Source organism: Heteronotia binoei, chromosome 3, assembly GCF_032191835.1.
Source record: "Heteronotia binoei isolate CCM8104 ecotype False Entrance Well chromosome 3, APGP_CSIRO_Hbin_v1, whole genome shotgun sequence".
Taxonomy (NCBI): domain Eukaryota; kingdom Metazoa; phylum Chordata; class Lepidosauria; order Squamata; family Gekkonidae; genus Heteronotia; species Heteronotia binoei.
In genome coordinates this window covers 97,671,431-97,687,562 of record NC_083225.1, presented here as the reverse complement: position 1 = coordinate 97,687,562, position 16,132 = coordinate 97,671,431, and the positions used below count along the sequence as shown (strand labels likewise).

At 41.3% G+C, this 16,132-nt stretch overlaps 1 protein-coding gene across 3 annotated transcripts in view; it reads left to right on the top strand.

The window, feature by feature from the left end:
• The window catches only part of DYRK1A (dual specificity tyrosine phosphorylation regulated kinase 1A), a 324,751-nt gene that overhangs the window by 240,252 nt on the left and 68,367 nt on the right, over nucleotides 1-16,132 (top strand). Inside the window, exon 1 of one of the 3 annotated variants that reach the window (XM_060234266.1) lies at nucleotides 13,167-13,184. The exons of the other annotated variants lie outside the window; for them this stretch is intronic. The gene's annotated coding sequence lies outside the window, so the exon portion shown is untranslated. Of the gene's footprint in view, nucleotides 1-13,166; nucleotides 13,185-16,132 lie in introns of those variants that run through there. 3 annotated transcript variants of the gene reach the window in all.

Genomic DNA, 16,132 nt, shown 5'->3' with positions numbered 1-16,132 from the left:
AAGTAGTCCCACTGATGTTAAGTGCAAGTGCAGGTGGTAGTCACCTCGGGTTTGATTCAGCTGCTCGGACATCTATAGCCTGGCAATCTGGGAGGGGGGATGGGGGGGAGGGGAGGCAAGGTCCTTCTTGCGATCTCTTGGCCAGTCCAGCCGCGTCGCCTCTTGACAGTTGGTGCCAGTGTTAGGTCATGCTGTCAAGAGCTTGGAGTTGGCACAGCAACCCTGAATCCTCCCTGCCCAGCCACAGAACCTCAGTCATAGTAGGATTCAGCAGGACTTTTTTTGAGCATGAATTTACAGGAACGCAGTTCTGGCTAGTTTGGCACCAGGAGGTATGGCCTAATATGCAAATGACGTCCTGCTGGGCTTTCTCTATCAAAAAAAGTACTGTATGAAACAATGGTGGTGCCAGGGGTGTGGCCTAATATGCAAATAAGTTCCTGCTGGCCTTTTTTTCTACAAAAAAAAGCCCTGGGATTCAGTCTCAGTTGGCTCTGCTTTAACCATCCCACCATGGCCTTCAACCCCTCAGCCAAAACTGATGGGGCAATATCTGGCCGGCCACTTGTCAACAGATATAGCTAGGTGTCATCAGAATACTTATGACACCTCAGCCTGTAACTATTTTGTTGTTTTATCATCTGCAGCATGCAGTTATTTGCCTTAAATTTTGTACAACAATGGAAACATTGTCCTATCTTCATTTTAAAAAAATCAGTAAAAAGGCTGTGATGGCTGGCTATGGGGATAGTGGAGATCAGATAATATTTTTTTTAATGAAATCCCAGTTTTACTTGAATTTATCAGTAGGCTGAAGATAAATGGTTCAGTAATCTGTAAGGGGTTTTGTCAGTTTTTGGCCAATTTTTTTTTTAAAAAAAACTGGTCCATAAAATTAGTAATTTTGACCCTTTGACTAGTTTCCACCCCTGAGTCTCAATGAAAAAAGCAGACTATGAAGTAAATAAATAAGAATTGCCCTCACTAATGAATTAATTCCATATTCTCCCCAATGAGAAGAGTGTTAATGGATGAAGCAGGAGAGGGAAAGTAAACATTGGAAATATTTTGAGGCATGAGTTTGCCACCAATTCTTTATTCACCGAAGCAGGCTGTTTTTAGATGGACAGTTTCTCATCTCTAGAATCCAGTATTCCCATTATGGTTAAGGATGACCTTGGGTGACTTCTCTCACACTGACCATGTTCATTGTATTTTTTTTTAATGCATGACATCTGGATGAGATCTTATGTTGATCTCTAAGGTGTAAGGGTTGTTAGAATTTGTATTCAGGCTCACAGTTTTTGGTTGGTCACTTTTGTTCACTATGAGCAAACTCTAGTGCTGTTTACATGCAGTCCTGATTAAAGCAAAGCTTAAGTGGGAAAAACCTTCCTACAGTAAAGAAGCAGAAAAAGAAAAATTAGAGCCATTTTAAGCCTTCAAGTTGTCATACAAGCCAAAGGACTTTTTTCAAGACCACATAAACCATCTTGGAACATCAAACGAGATTTGCATCATCTACCACTTCATCAGGCCTGGTTTACACATTCAACAGAATAAGATGGCAATGAGGAGATAGAATGAACTGTCACCCCTTGAGACTGTAGGTGACGGCTTACATTTTTAAGTTCCCTTACATTAATAATTCCCTAGAACTAGAACCCTAGTGTAAAGGTGACTACATCTAATTTGACTTCTGTTGACTCTGAATCTACAACATCACCTGTATTAATCTCCACTTTTCTTTGAGGTTAGAGGAGAATGTCCTGACACTCAGGTGCTTTCTTTCTCATGATCCCAGAAGGCAGAGAATAGGTTGGATGTTTAATCTCCTATTAGGATTTTTATAGAATTATTTTTTAATTTAAAAAAAAATGTTAAATGTTTTAATGCTTTTATGTGAGCCATCTTGGGGATCCTGATTGGGTGGGAAAGTAGCATGAAAGCATTTTAAATAAATAAATACCAAAGTTGTCTTTCTGTCTTCTCAGTGAGAACGTATACAAGGACAAACTCCCTTAAATTTCATTCTTTTTTGAATGGTTTGCTTCTTTTCCTTGTGTGCCTTCTGGACATCTCTACAACTTGCCCTTATCTTTTATTTGCCCCTCTTTTTGTCTTTAAATAAAAATCTTCCTTGTGTTTTTTTCCCTTCTGTCTTTCTTGCCTTTTTGTCCTGCTACTACATCAGCAGCATCCTCTTCAGCAGAAATGGCAGATATTTCATTTGCAGGAGCATCTTCAGAGAGGGGATTGAGAATAGCCCTTTCCTTGCCGCAATGTAGGAGGGCCCTGCAAAATTGCATGCCAAACCACCTGGGCCTGACAGAGCCGCAGAAAAAAGCCTCTAAATCAGACAACATTGAAAATTCCAGTATAACCAGGAAAGCCCAGCATGTAGCAGGATATGGCCCCAGAGCCAGCTTCACAGCATCTGGCCTCTGAGGTGAAGCGCTGCCCCCCCCCACTCGCCCCTTTCCTCTCTCCACCATCACCCCTAATGACTGAGCACCAGTGTGGCTCCTGTGCCTCAGAGCGTGCAAGCCATCCAGCCACCAGTGCTCAGCCTCCCGGGTCTGCACTTCCAGAAGCTTCTTGCAGTCTGAGGCATAGGAGCCACGCCGTGCCGCCACCCTCACCCCTTCCTAGGGGGGAGGGCCCAAATTGCCTGCCCAGTGCCGCACACCAGGCAGCTACCTAGGGCTGCCTAATGGACGGGCTGGTTCTGTATGACTCCCAACCCCAGTGGTGCCTGAGTAGGGGGAAATCCATTGGGGTGCTTGGCTGGAATGTGGTGACTCCCTCAATGCATATCTAGGGGTATGTAACAGGAAGTATTTGTTTCCTCAAGGCTCTGAGAATCTTCAGTAGGGATGAGGATGCAAGATTGGATTTGAAATCAGATTGTTCATAAATAGGATCTCCCAGAGAGGATGGAGAATCTTAGGTGATGACTTGCTACAACATAACCAACCTTTTTTTGGGGGGGGGGGGGAGTTGCCCTGGGAAACTGCCCTCTACCTTGAATAGAGTTCTTATAGCCCTTAAAATTCTCCTATTGTCACCTCCTGAAATAGAACAATCAAAGCAGGAGGGAGGAGGAGGAAGACTTCTCAGGAATGCTCCTGTTCCCTCTATTCTATATGGATGAAATCAAAGTGGGTGTTTTCATGCTGGACACACCAGGAAACTTTATTGCTTCCTGTCAACCATTGTAGTTCTATTCAAGGTAAGAAGAAGAGCTGGTTTTTATACTGCACATGTCTCTATCTTGAGGTGGCTTACACTTCCCCTCCCTTCCCTTGTTTTAGTATTATCAATACTAAAACAAGGAAAGCAAGGAGAGGACAAGATTGAAGAAATTAAGGAAAGGTGGTATAAATATACAGGATGGGTAAAAACAGGAGGGGCCAATAATGAAATAAGGCTCAGGCTCCAAAGGGTGTGCATGTGGTTGAAAATATAAATGAGTTCTGTAATGATCAATTTGGGAGGGGTCGGAGGAGAAAGGGAGGGAGGGAGGTAATTGATGGATCTGTAATATGAATGTAAGATATTGTAGGAATGTAAGATGGAGAAATAACATGAGTTATATTACAAAATAAAAAAAAACATTTTTTAAAAAATTCCCCTCCCTCCCTTCCTCTCCCCAGAACATTCAGCTTGTGAGATAGGTGGGGCTGAGATAGTTCTGAGAGAACTGTAACTGGCCCAAGACAACTCAGCAGGCTTAATGTGGAGGAGGAGCAGGGAATCAAACCGGGTTCTTCAGATGAGAGTCTCCCACTCTTAATCCCTACAGCATGCTGGCTTAGTGGTGGATGCTGTAATAGCCAGTCTAGCTTCAGTTGCAACCCTTCTTAAGACCATGGAGGAAGGATGCCATAGAGCAGAGATTTCCAGCCTTTTTGAGCCTGTAGGCACCTTTGGAATTCTGACCTGGGTAGTGGGTACAACCACAAAATGGCTGCTGCAGGAGGTGGAGCTAGTTAGTTTTATTTACAGTCAACAACTGTATTCAAACATACAATAAGATTTTTTGAAATAATAAAATACAAGATAAAAACATAATGGCTTAAAATATGTCATTAAAATATACAGGCATAACAATAAAACAAAATAAAAAACGAGAGGAGAAGTTCTTACAAGCATATCTATTGTTTGTTGTGTACTTTGGTTGCTTAGGCTCAAAACTTAGCTGTTACCTTAGTGATAGCTGGAATTTCATCTATCAATAGTTTCTCCAAATATGCCCTATCCGCCAGCACTTACTATCGATCCAAAAAAAGGAAGGATTGACTTATCTCTAATTTCATTATTAAAAAGAGAGCGAATTAAAAACATGCCCCAATGTTTCCACCTCTCCATGATCCTTTCAGGATATGTGATCTTCTTGTATCTCCCTTTTAATACCATGAATTGCATAGCATCACATCTACCAGGGTAAAAGCCCCCTCCTATGAGGAGAAAAATAAATTTTTAAGATACTGGGCCATTGTGATAGAGGAGGAGCTAGGTTCACCAACCTCCAGGTGGGGCCTGACATTTCCCAAGAATTACAACTGATCTCTGTGTTACAGAGAACATTTCCCCAGGAGGAAATGGCAGCTTTGATGAATTAACTGTATAGCATCGATTCCTTGTTGACCTTTTTCTGCTCCCCAGACTCTGCTCTCCACAGGCATCAGCCTTAAATCTCCAGGAATTTTCCAAACCCAATTTGGTAATCCTAGGTGGAGCCAGTCACACAATGGCTGCTGCAGGGGGCTGATCCAAAATGTCAGGAAGTGAGGTTAGGTTTATTTTCTTGCATAAACACAACTTACCTACAGTCACACAGTGAAGATCCTTGTATTGTGATGTTAGCTGCTTCCAAAGCAATGTTTTTAAAAATCTGCACAATCTGAAGCTCTGCTGGGTAAAAGCACCATCTGGCACTGACCTCTTTCTAAAAACACTTGATGGGCATCAGGAAAAGTGTTAGAGGGTGTCATGGCACCCATAGGCACCATGTTAGGGATCACTGCAATAGACAGGGTGACAATGGTGTTCAAGAAGTCCCATGAAGCTCTATCCCTTTCTAGTAGAGAATCAGCAGCTACACGCCAGGCTGTGTAATGTGGCTGATAAAATATATGGAGTTTCCAGATGAGGCTATTCGATTACATTCTCAGCCTGGAGCAAGCAGTTATCTTTTCATGTGATGCACTGCTATGAATCCTATGCTATGAGGTTTCCCACTAGGATAATTATTGCCATAGTTGTGGTATATAGAAACTGAAACTGTGCTGAAAAGTTAGACAGTAGATTCCCTAGCAATGTCCAATCTACTCATGGTCCTTCATTAGATGCAGTTTGGGAACATGTTGAGAACGTCTTCATCTAAACCAGAGGGGAAATTCATGCCATTTACCAGTAAACAGAGGACAAGTAATAAAGAATCCCACATCTTCCAGTCATTTCATTTCTAGAACACACTCCCATGTTTACAGAGTGACTTCCAAGAAGTTCTCTTAATGTCCTGGGGCCCAGCTGGGACTCCGTTGGGAGCTCCCCACATCAGCTTCCTCGTCGCTGAGCACCCATGGGCCCCCCATGTCCCAAAGCTGCCCCTCAGACCCAGCAGACCCATGTGAAGGGCCCAAGCAGAGCAATGGAAGGCATCGCTGAGCCTTGCAATAGCAGCCGCAGAGCCCAGTCAGCTGAGGAGCAGCCTGGAGCCACAGGGAATGCCCAAGGATGGGGATGGGCCCAACCGCGTGCCAGGAGAGGGCGGCAGAGCAACAACACGGGAGGACACCAGCAGAAGCCAACTCCCAAGCAAGGAAGGAAGCAAGAGATAGGGAGAAAGAAGCAGATGGCAGCCAGGTACTTGGGGGCGCGTTTGGCCCCCAGACCGCATATTTGACACCCTTAGGTTACACAATTTAAGTCAATGCAGGCAATGTCTCTTGTCTTCGTGTATTTAAAAGTGAGAAATGGCTTGGTTGAATTTCTTACATTTTGTCAAGCTTTTATTATGTACCTGGTTAGAAAAGTTTAATTTACATTGTAGTAAATTAAAGTTTAAAAATCCAGAATTTATTTTAGTTAATTCTATATAAAACAAGGTACTGTGCTTTGTTATCAATGACTGGAATCTACAAACAGAAATTCAAATTTTAGGATTGGGTTTAGATATAGTTTGCATTTCAAGTTTGTGCAATATTTATAATTATGAACTTTCAGAAACACAAGGTACCTTACAAAACAAAATTAAAATCTGCACTAAAGCAACATAAAATGCAATTAAAACAAGCAACAAAAACCTAATGTTTTTTGTGAATTCAGAGAGATTTAGAAGAATGTAACCGTTCACCAAATGAATTTTCAGACAGGTTTCCTTTTTTTGTAAGGAATTACATGAAAAGTATCACAAAAAATCTCCAAGCCTGAGTAAACATGTTGATTGGGCTATGGCCGTTCAAGTCTAGTTACTCTCGGCTAAAATTAATACTTTGGACAATTTCATTTTGGACTTAAGGTCTGGTTCTGGCATAGAATTAATTTTGGTCGCTCTGCCTGTATATCCTGCTGGGGTGGGGATGCTAACATTGGGTCTGTCATGATTATTTATGCCCTCTGATTTGCTGGTGTACTGCAGTGCCTTTCATGATTGACAATAGGAAGCACTGCATTCTCATAGTTCTCCTTGGTGGGCAGGTCTGTGAAAGTGCTGGGAGATTTTAACTTTGTATCACCCCCTGCCCCTTCTGTTTGAAGATGTCAAACAGGTCTGTTCTGTCCCCCTTGGTTTTCGCATCTACCAGAAACAGTTATATTAAGTTGTTCAGAGATTTGGGGTGAGTGGTCATTAGTATGTCCTTTGTTACCTGCCTTGTTTTATCCGAATCAGGTGTTGAAGTGGATATGCTGAACAGGTGAAAGACAGTAGGGGATGAAGATTAACAAACTGAAACTCAATTAAAATGAGATATGTGTTGCTAGACGGAGATGTTATTTAGATCTGTATGGTGACTTACTGTTTCTGGATAGGGAGTAATCTTTTGAGGTAAATTAACTTGGAAGATAGCATTTTTGCTGCTGTGTTACCTTGATTCTGTAGCGGTAATGCTGGATCCAGTGTAACGCCTAGGCTCTTAGCCAACTGGGCAAAGGTTGGCTGAACCTCAGTGAAAGTGGGAAGTGCAGTGTTCAGTATTACCTTTAGCTTGTCAGTTATCCATGTGCTAATCATGGAAACTGTAATGTACTCTGAATGAGGATGCCCCATGATGACTTTAGGTGATCCAAAATGTGTCTGTGAAATAAAGTGTCATAGTGGCCACATTACTCCTATATTGCAAGATGTCTGAGTTGTCAGAGGTCAGGTTTCCAGAAATTAATCAAGGCAGTGTTAGCAGGTACAGCATCTGATGAACACATTGCATCTGTGCCCAAAAAGCTTCTCTCAGGAGACTTTATAGCCACACACCAAGATGTCCTGCGTACAGCCAGTTTCTCAGGAACAATCCTGCAATGATTCATCTCCACTATTAGCAGGTAGTTGGCATTGAGCATTGAGGCATGCACTGTGCTACCTAGCCTGTAAATCTGTTCCCAGCCTTCTTCTGCAACATTCCAAAGGCACTGGTGACCCTGGAAAACCTGGGGATAATAAGCCTTCGCCTGCTGAATTAGAGCTTGAGTGTGGAGGTGATTCTGAACCAATTCTCAGCTGCAAGTCAAGTACCTCATTTCCTTGCTTGTCGGCTTCTGTTGACTTCAGGCTGGCTGCACAGGGCCCCTCCTCTGTGGAATCCTAACTGCTTGAGCCCTGGCTAACCCATGACAATCTCTTTTAGTACTCACATTGTTTCAGAGCACAATTAAAAATTCTGCTTTTGATCTCTAAAGGCCTATTAGAATATTTGAAATACCATTTTGTTCCATAAACTTATCTTTTCCGAAGTCATCCTCAGAGGCAATTCTATGGGTACTGTGAGTTGACGGAGGTGGTGACTAGACATAGATCTTAGTTGCAATACAATGACTTTCCCCTGTGGAATGTGTCTTATGCCTTCACTAATGGTGTTTAAAAGTGAAGACTTTTGCCCCTTGCTTTTGGTCAGTTTTTGTTTTGATTAATCTGACATTACATTTGGGTTACTGCCTTGTGAATTAATTGTTGGCATTATCATTCTGATTGCTCTCAAGTTGTTTATGGTTGTTTTAAATTTCATTTATGTATCTTCAAACTTTATATACTGCCTTTCTGTCCAGTCAGGACTGTGCAGGCAGCTAACAAAAGCAGAACCTCATAAAACAAATTAAAAGTAAAATATGTAATAATCTAGAGCCAGCAGTTAAAACTTCTTGTTGTTTAGGTTTGTGAATCATCTTATACCAGCCGATGTCAGACTCTAGGCGATGTACATCAACATAAAATACATATAAAATCAATAAGTCCAATTAATTAAAAACAGTTTACAACATGACAAGGAGGAGCTGTTATTAAAGGAATACTACTTCTCTCACTTTTATTACATCACCAGTCAAAATCAGTGTACTTATCACTGGATTGAACATTTTGAATTGTAACTTAGTGAAAAAATAAAACATAAAAAATAAGCTTTGTGAGGTCTTTTGTTCAACCCATCTATTTGCCTTTTGTTGATTCATTTTTCAATTTTTGATGCAATTATTCTGTTGTACCAGAATGAAATTTGGTATATTTGCCCAGGGCAGAATTCTAAATTTAAAGTAGAATGCTGGTGTAACCTATACACCCATTCTGTGGGAAGAAAAATGTAAAATGCAGCTCAGTTTGATACTGCCTCTAAAATAGACATCAAAGTGAAAATTGGTATGTACTCCAGAGAATATTCAGCACTTCATGGAGCAACTCTAGCTTGATTTCTTTACCTTCTTTCAAGAGTAGAAGGAAGGATATACAACACAATGCAATATCAATGAATTTTTGCAGCTTAATTCTCCATTCAAATATCTCAATGCTGTTTTCATTGGGTGAGTATCTGCTCTAGAGACCGAAATATGGAATTCCAGTTGGTATTAGTGGTACTATCCTATGTAGTGACTTACAGTTCTGATTTCTTTACACATCATCTGGTGAATTGGAAGTTCCAGTTTAGTACGATGCGATTTGGCAACTTCTGGAAAAGTAAAGGGTTTTTTAAATTTCTCTTTAGTCCATCCCATAGTTTTCTGGTGGGTAGAATTCACAGTTGCATAGATAAATGCTGTCATCTGTAAATTAACAATGACAAGGTAGATAATGAATAATTATGTTAGAATAGCAGCAGGCATGCTGGGTTACATTAAAAAACCCTAAAATGAAAAATGTGTATAATAAGTGAATATTGTTTGATTTGCACAGGCTATTTATTTCCATGCTTCCAAGCAGTATGCAAAGTAGCTCTGGTTAGAAGTGGGAACTTCAAAAAGTATTTTATGTCACCTTTGTTATATTCAGGACTAATAGAATGCTACACACCAACATATTGCACACAATAAAACCACTAAATCATAGTATGCAAATTAATTCTGTTATGCAAGCTGTGTATGTGTGTCTGTAAAAACTGCGCTTATACCACTTACACTGGGAGTATCTGTCCATGCCAGGCAAATTCATGTTGCATGTGCATGATTTAAAAAAAAAATCATACAGCTTGCATAATTGAAAGCTAATTTGCATACAGTGACTCAGCATTTTTATTGTGCAGGATTTGGAATTGCAAGTGGCTGGGTAATGTACTTCACTTGCCTGCACAGTCGTTATTGGCATGCTGCTCTGCTACAGTTCTCTGTCGGAGGAAGTTCACCACAGCACTATGGTGGCTGAGTTTGCACTCTGTTCTTTGCATCTGTAATACTGTTGTGTCATTTCTTGCAATGGAAGAATTATAATAACACTGTAGCTGCTGCTAGTTTCTTACTTACACTCAAAGCAGTAGTTGCTAAGGCCATGGGGGGAAGAGACTGCCAGCTTTTCCCATATCTGTGCTCTGATTAATATTGGTGTTTATTTTCTTTCTTGCTCCTCCCCCCAAACAGGTAAACAAAGCACTGACTTAAAGTAGCATGGAGAGAAGATAAGCCCATAGATAGCTGTTTACAGGGCTGTTTTAAAAACAGCAAAAATAAAGAAGGCATACTGACCTATACTATTGTGTTTGTTAATTGTTTTTAACTAAATTTTGGTACCAGTAATTTTAAATTGAAGTCTGTGTAGCTTAGATTTTACAACAATAATAATAGTGCAGGCATGTTTTTAACTTTTTTTTTTTGCATTGAAGATGGTATCATTTATGCTGCTGAAACCCTTCCTATTCAGTACCAGAATAAGGCAGATATTGCATTCTAAATGAATGTGTATGCGTGCATATACAAAGTACTACAAGGAGGTACAGTAAGTGTTAATGATGGGATATGGAGTGATTGAGAAAAAACATCGGAAAGCCATATTGAAGGACTATATTGTTATATATATATCATGGATGGAACATTTTGCTCCCCATTAGTTTTCTTGCTTCTTTAAAGTTGGTGGAATTGGGACAGTGTGGCTGTGGGACAGCAAGGTGAGGAGGAGAGGCTCATTTGTGTGTGTGTGTGTATGTGCTGGCCGCATGAAAGCTTATACCCAAAATAAAACTTCATAGGTCTTAAAGGTGCCACTGTACTCTGCTGCCTTGTTCTCCATATAGCTACCTGCCTGAATCTATCTTGGGATTCTGCATCACTTTTGGATGAAAAATGGTAAATGTGGCAAGCTGCCTGTCTTAATTATATTACCTATGGGCTTTTTTTGTAGCAGGAACTCCTTTGCATATTAGGCTACACCCCCCTGATGTAGGCAATCCTTCAAGAGTTTACAGGGCCTGCTGAAAGCTCTTGGAGGATTGGCTACATCGGGGGGAGGAGGGGTGTAGCCCAATATGCAAAGGAGTTCCTGCTACAAAAAAAGCCTTATGGTGATAGTTCTAATTGTTAATATTCAAATGTTGAGAGGACAAAATTGGGCATTCTTTGATATAAATTCATCTCATGTTGTTGGTCATTGTCAAACCTATAAATCCATGTCAGGGTGACATTTGAGAGTTTTTTAGTTTAGCAAAATACAGATTTTACCCATGTCACTTATTGAATGAAATTGTAACATCAGGGCCAGTTTTTATGTAGGAATGTATAACATTCTGGGATGCACAGTCCAATCCCAGAAGCATGTGATACTGCAAACTTGTTGAAGCAGGAAGGCAAGTGCCTGATTCATAAGAGGACAGGAAGCGTTTCTGAGAACTCTGATCCTGAAAAAGAACTTGTGAGCGGAGCAGATTCCTCCCCCCTCCTTCTTCTAGTGCAGCCTCCTGTGTATGCTAAAAGTGGGTCCTAGTGATCAGTGGATCCTAGTGGACAGTTTGGGGTATACTGTGAGGATTTGCAGTGGGGGGTGGGTGGGGATCTGTCACTCTTGTAGGGTTGCCAAGTCTGTTGGAAAATACTGGAAGACTTTGATGGTGGATCTGGGAGAGGGCATGGGGTTTGGGAGGGGCCTCAGCATTTTGCAATGCCATAGACCCCACTCTTCAAAGCAGCCATTTTCTCCAGGGGAGCTGGTCTCTGCCAGCTGGAGATCAGTTGTAAAAACGGGAGATCTCCAGGCTCTACCTGGGGTTTGGCAACCCTACTTGTACAAGCTGAAACTCATGAAAGAAATTTTAAGACCCAACCTGCTGTGCACAGCATCTTGAATAGAAACATAGGTGAGATGGAAATTGAATAAATTCATCAAGGAGTTAAGGTATTTATATACTTGAATATATTTCTATTCAAATGATTCCATATCAGTCTATCCCTATTTTCTTGTATATTCTGTGGCTTTTTACAGATGGAGAGTAATCAAACAAAACCATTACGAAAATCTTGGTTTTCAGTGATTCAGTACTACTTTAACCAATCCTGGAATTTTGGTTTTTTTAAACACCAAAAAAAACAGCTGAAGATCACTTCAGTTTTCAGCCTGCTGTGAAACTTCGCAGCTAGTTTGCACTTACTCTTATAACAGATTTCACTTTCAAGTAGAAGTTGCTATTTCTCTCTTTTGGGGTGGACAGTTTCTGACAAAATACCCATTTTTCATAGTTCTCATAAGATTAATGAGTAATATTTTTATGTTTATTTACTTCTATATAGATTGAATTCATGCTTTTGTTTAATATATGAAACAAATATAATGGATTTAACTTATTTTTATGTATGTTGCTGCTTTGTGAAAAAGAATAATAAGCAGAATTTAAGATTAAATATGTCAAAATTCTGTGTGAAATGTATTGAGATTATTTCTGATTTTACTTTATATACTTCCTTCTCTGAAGTAATTCTGGACTTTATGTAGATAAGATTAGAAGGGGAGACAGACATCTTAAAGTACTGCATTGCAAGCCATGTTGTAGCGTCTTTCTTTCTTTCTTTCTTTCTTTCTTTCTTTCTTTCTTTCTTTCTTTCTTTCTTTCTTTCTTTCTTTCTTTCTTTCTTTCTTTCTTTCTTTCTCTCTCTCTCTCTCTCTCTCTCTCTTTCTCTCTCTCTCTCTCTCTCTCTCTCTTTCGTCAGAGCAAACCATGAATAATTCCCCTCCTTCCTGTTCTCCTTGGGTTTAAAAGTGCATTCATTTTCATTAACATTAGGAAGCATTTAGACACCTTTTTAAAGTAATTAAATGCTCTTAAAATAGCCTGGAAGATTTTTTTAACAAACTTGCTGTAATGCTGCATACTGTGAAAAGAGGAGTTAAACTCCTAATGCCGTGCTTAGCTTAAATCCTTGCGTATCATTCATTATTGCATTACTCTGCCCTTTCTTTGGGGGTGAAATGTAAAACATTATTCTAATCCTGTGCAGTTGTGCTAATTTTGCTTTAAACTTGGAAGTGTTAACAACAACTTGAAAATGTGACAAAGCTCAATTTCATTTCTTGTTTATTGCTTGTTTTCCTATTGGACAATGGGAAGGAGCTCTGCCCTGGCAACTAAAGCTAGCTATTTGCATATCCTGCTTTGATTGGCTAGCTCAATGACTAACTCTTCCAATCATATGGCATCATTTTAGTGGTAGGCTATGCTAATTAGCTGCTGTTGCTGGGGTTCAGGGTGGTTTCTGTGTGCTGTTCTGCTGCATTGTGTTGCCTGGTGAGAGACATTGATAAATGAGTATTTAATGATCTGCAGCACTTTCTACTGACTGCAGGCAGACACAGATTTTAGAGCAGACGTGGAGCTAAGATTGTAATTTCTTGCCTGCCTACAATGAAAATCTTAGCAATAGGATTTTTATGCAGAGCCAAATGTTTACCCTTAAATTAGCACTTTGTGGAATTTGTATGTTAGAAGTGTTTGGAGTTTCGCACGGAGAATACTATTGTGCTTTATCTTTGCTAGTATTTATGAGAATCAGATAAAAGGAATGGCTTCAGTAATCACTGTATCTAAAAATCTTAAAACAGTATTAAAATTCTTGATATTTAAAGTGCTAGAACCAATGCTTAAGAAATCAACATGATAGATGCAGTAAATGATCTGCTTTACTACAATTCTGGTTTGTAAATTTTTCTGTTTGTTTAAATATGTATAATTTTCTTGGGTATTTACAACAAATGCTACTGTTTTATGGTCGTAAGGCATAAGCAAGATTTGTTTCCTGACTCTAAGCTTTGTTATCTCATGCTACTACTAACTATCACTTATCTAGTATGACCAACACACGCCAGATACTTTTCTGGTCCTGGCTTCCCTTCTTCAGGTTGCAGTTGACAATCTACTTGCAACCTTCCAGTGCTTATAATATTAGCAGTGTTTGTAAAATATTTTTCATAATTTGCAGTGAAGATTGTTGAAACTATTTTCTTTGTGTTGTGATAGATTCACAAGTGATTTGATTTATGTGAAACTCAAGTAATTATTGTTGATTTCACTTTTATATGAAATAAGTAAATTTCATGTCTGTCTATTTTAGTAGTATTATTTTGGTATTTGGTACCTTTTAGAAGTATTTTACTTTTATGGATTTGGAGGTGCACTACAACTATAACCAAGTATAACAGTAGAAGGAAGATTACTGTTATTGATTTTGGTCTCAGAAGAGTAATTATATACATAATGTAGTATATTTTAATAGTTCCTTATGGCTATAACATTCAGGTTTTAATATTATGTAGTGTCAGCTATAATCCAAGTTTGTATGCTGATTACCTGTGGCAAGTAAGAATTGCCTCTTGGCAGCCAGGCAGGGATGGAGAATATTGCTTTTTTCTAGGCCACCAGGGTACCACAGCAACTTCCAAAAGTACATGTGGGCAGCTGAGCTAGTAAAATGTTGGCAGGCCAGTAATTTTGCGGGGTTGTCTTTATAGGCTTCCCAACCCTCCCGCCCTGGCGGGGGACCCCAGGATTTCTACCCTCTTCTCCCGCTCCCCCAAAAAATGGAAGCAGGGGGAGAGGAGGAAAACGGTGCCGGGGAGCATGGCGAGTTGCCCGGAGGCCGCCGCGCCACACCGCTGCCGCCCCCTCCCCGCCCACTGCAGTTGCTTCTCCGAGATGGGCCCAGGCTGAGCCCATCTCGGAGGAGCAGCCAAGAGATGGCAGCAGCGCAGGGGAGGGTGAGGCAGGCCAGGAGCATGGCGAGCTGCGAATCCGGGCCCTTCTAGGACCCGGACTTGCGGCTCGCCACACCCCTGGCCCGCCTCCACCCCCCCTCCGCCTCCACCCCCGCTTCCACCCCAGAGGCGGAGCGGGCGAGGCCACCGCGCCGCTGCCGCCTCTTCTCTGCTCGCCGTGGCTGCTCCTCCGAGATGGGCTCAGCCTGAGCCCATCTCGGAGGAGAAGCCACGGCGAGCGGAGAAGAGGCCGCCGCGCCACTGCCGCCTCTTCTCCGCTCGCCGTGGCTGCTCCTCCGAGATGGGCTCAAGCTGAGCCCATCTCGAGGAGCAGCACGGCGAGCGGAGAAGAGGCGGCAGCTGCGGGGCGGCTTGCCACACTCCCCGGTGCCGTTTCCCCCCTCCCCCAGCTCCACCCCAGTGTCTCCTGGCTCCACCCCCAAAGTCTCCTGGCTCCACCCCCAAAGTCCCCAGATATTTCTGGGGTTTGACTTGGCAACCCTATGTCTTTATCATAATATTATTTCTGTTTTGTGAAATCTTTCATGTAAGCTTAACATAGTATTGCAATGACATGAAATACACAGGGCTTTTTTGTAGGAAAAACCCAGCTGTAACTTATTTGCATATTAGGCCACACCTCCTGACACCAAGTCAGCAGGAACTGTGTTCCTGTGCATTTCTGCTTTAAAAAAGCCCTGGAAATACAAGCATTTGGGCAAGATCAAGAGAGAACCCAGTATTCTTAAGTCTCAATGCATGGAGTTTAGAGAATATCCTATTGCAGTTAATGGATATAAAGCAGGGGCGACCAAACTGTAGCTAGGGAGCCACATGTGGCTCTTTCACACACATTGTATGGCTCTCAAAGCCCCCACTGCCCCATTGGCCAGCTTGGAAACGGCATTTCTCTCTTTAAATCACTTCTCCAAGCCAAAGCAGCCAGTGGCTTAAAGAATGCATTTAAAGTTGCGTTCTTTCAACCTCTCCCTCCTTCCTGCCCCATCTATTTTCCTTTTTTCCTTCCTTCCCTCTCTCCCTGTTTTGCAACTCCCAAACATCTCATGTTCATGTCATGTGCCTCTCAAACATCTCACATTTATTCTATGTGACTCTTACATTAAGCAGGTTTCGCTACCCCTGGTATAAAGAATGCCTAAGTTTATTTGAATTTTATTCACACAACTTTTTCAAGAGTTCCCAGTGCTTTCCACCACAACAGGAACGTTCTAGAAAGCCATCTAGCCTCTGTTTAAAAACCTCCAAAGAAGGGGAGATCACCACCTCAGTGGAACGGGGTGGTGGACTCTCTTTCTTTGGAGATTTTAAAACAGACAAGATGTCCATCTGACAGCAATGCTAGTTCTGTGAAGATAGGAAGATGATCATATCACGTCTCAGTTGTCTCCTCTCCAGGCTAAACATACCCAGCTCCTTCAGCCTTTCCTCGTAGGATTTGGTCTCCAGACCCCTTGCCACCTTTGT